General features: G+C 35.5%; 1 long non-coding RNA gene across 1 annotated transcript; it reads right to left on the bottom strand.

Moving 5' to 3' along the window:
- Positions 1-337: 337 nt before the first annotated feature.
- On the bottom strand, positions 338-2,381 carry LOC118157417. Its single transcript, XR_004746629.1, has 2 exons — positions 1,177-2,381; positions 338-1,064 (listed from the first exon to the last, which is right to left on the bottom strand). It is a non-coding gene; the product is annotated as an uncharacterized LOC118157417 (long non-coding RNA).
- Between the last annotated feature and the right edge of the window lie 368 nt (positions 2,382-2,749).

The following is a 2,749-nucleotide window of genomic DNA, read 5'->3' as shown; positions in this document are numbered from 1 at the left end:
ACCTGAGAGCAAAGTTTCATCCTCAAAAAATGGGAAATATTTGCACATTATATCAGAAGTCTGATGAACCATGTTGTACTTGTGCTCTGAATGATGTAATTATTACCTTTTTTCTTCATGAAAATTATATATGGCATGGCAGATAATATAAATGAAATATATGAAGTGACGCAAATACGTCCAGCTACTAAATCATCAGCCTCAAAGTCCTTTGGTTGTTGCCCTCCCTGTCTACTGCCCTCCATCCACTGAAAATTATAACTTTGCTTAACTAATCTTGCTTCCTTTAAATAGAAGAGTAAGTAAAAGCTCTTTTCACTGCCAGTGCCAGTAACCCTTCATGGACAGTTGTAGTTTAATAAGGTTCTCTCACACTAGTTTAAAATACTTATCAGACAGCAAGACCACACTCTTCTATATACATAGCATGAATAAAAAACTACACAAAAGGTTCAGTTTATACAAGTTACTGGAAACACTAGTCAGGACCAACACGCATACAGCCTCTAAAAACAAATCTCCGATTCTTCTATTAACAGACTTCTATGGCGACTCATGTCTAAAACATTTATGGCTCAATAGCTTGTTTAAGCATGAAAAGAGGGTGTTTAATATTGAAAATATCATATTTTGGCTGAAGTCTTGATAAATGCATACAGGCTCAAACGTCAAAAATAATTTCTATACACATTAAATGATGATGAATAAAATCCTGGTCTCTGATCTGAATATTTAAAAATTTGGATGTTATGTTCGTGAACAGGGAGACAACATGATTCTGCCTTTAAGTTTTAGTGACAGAATTAAGAGACTGCGTTCTCAAATCAAGGAATAACACCATGTTCCTCTCAAATGCATCCTTTCATAGAATATTAGAATAGGAAAAGTAACACAATCATTGCTAAATAACTTTGAATGTTTTAATCTTTTACCCAGAAAACTTAGAGCTGTAATACTTATATCAACAGGTTTGTTGTTAAATAAAAGTATATAAAATAAGAGGTTTATTTCACCTTCACATGGTGTCTTTCTCATGCAGACCTCAGATTTCCACATTTGTATCCCTTTAAAGGATTTGATATGCAGGGAAAGAAGAAAGGATGATGGTAAAAATTTCAATTTAGAGGTTACTAAAGGCTGCCATATTTGATACAATACAACACATTTAAAGCATACCTTTTACTGATGTATTAGGTGGAGGTCCTTCCATTCTCAGGTTCCATGGAGGATCGCCTTGATTAGCAAAGTCCCTCATTTTCAGATAGCTAATTGTGAGTCGGATGATGGATGCCTTGTCAAGCTGGCTGGTAATGGCTGCAGGCAGCGGCAACAACTTTGCCAACTCATAGAATTCAAAATTCTCCTTTCCCCGGCGAGATCGAGCAGCATCTCGAGACTTTTCCTTCCTCAGTGCTTGTAAACTGAAGAAAATAAACAAAGTAGGGCATACATCAATATTAGTGTTCTGTCACATTTAACCAATTTTCTTTTTCATTGCTGGTCTTCTATACAAATTACCACATTTTCAAAATGTTGTTGTGTATAGATGTACAGAATTTAGGATATATTTAATGGTACTCCAGTCTTTGAATAATTAAAACTAATGATAGTACTTGAGTTTTGGTTATAGACATGGTATGTAAATGACTACTAAATCATTTCAACAGCTTCTTAGGCTATTCTTCCTTTTTCTGATGCCAGTCACAAGAAAGAATTCGGGGTTTATCTACACAGATGCCATTGCTGCTGCTGACCCACTGTAGCCCATTTTTGTCTAAATGTGTACCAAATTCTGACTCTGGTGGGAAAGGAAGCTAGAAAAAGATGTCTGAAGTGTTTTCCACCTCTGACAGGGGTTGCTGTGCAGGCAGACAAGATGACCAAACAGGTTGTAAAGTAGCTTCTGAGTCACAGAAGTTTACAGAAGTCTGGTGTTATAGTGCAAATCTGCTGGGATTTCAGGAAGTTGTTCTTTATGAGCTGTTCAGCTGTCTTTTTGTGGGAACAGTAACCTTTGTCAGAGGTGTGAGAAAGCAGTTAATAGTTATGTGTTTCATGTTTCTGATTGTAATTAACTACCACATATGTCAGACTCCTAGACAACTTTTTGATCAGAAAAGACCTTCTGCCTTATGCTAAGCAGGTGGAAATGCAGAGACATTCAATTATTCCTGTTTTACCAATGTATCTCTTGCTACTACCCATATGCAAGTCCTAAAAGTAACAGTTTTTATTCCTGGGTTATTTAATTGGCATATAACTGCTGAATGTACATTGGATCATCAAGACTGCAGTCTTTCCCTGATTTTTTCCTGAAACTCAAAGTAAACTCAAGATTCAGTTTGTTTCAATATATAACACTACTTTACAATAGAAAAGGAACTTTTTTTTTTTTTTTTTTTTTTTTTTTGTGGTTTGAGGCAGACAGAAACGTACAATGCACTTCCCAGAAGATTTGGAGTCTATGTGCTGATGTTGGTGCCTGCCAATCACTGCATAAGGTGAGTAGAAACACTTCTAGTCCCTCACAAAGACTATTTTTACTTTGTTTCATTTGATTCCTTGTTAGTTTGATGAAGTTACAAACACAACTCCATTAAGTAGGCACTGGTTTACAACAGAACTAAAATTCAATTAGTTTACAATGAAACAGCAAATGCTTCGCTCTAGCTTCTACAATCCTCCGTGAAACCTTGGATTTCATCAATGCACAACATACAAAAAAAAAAAAAAAAAAAAAAAAAAAAAA

The sequence above is a fragment of the Oxyura jamaicensis genome (genome assembly GCF_011077185.1).
Source record: "Oxyura jamaicensis isolate SHBP4307 breed ruddy duck chromosome 5 unlocalized genomic scaffold, BPBGC_Ojam_1.0 oxy5_random_OJ106554, whole genome shotgun sequence".
Taxonomy (NCBI): Eukaryota; Metazoa; Chordata; class Aves; order Anseriformes; family Anatidae; genus Oxyura; species Oxyura jamaicensis.
The sequence above is the reverse complement of the archived record's forward strand: the minus strand, read 5'-3'. Positions and strand labels throughout refer to the sequence as shown.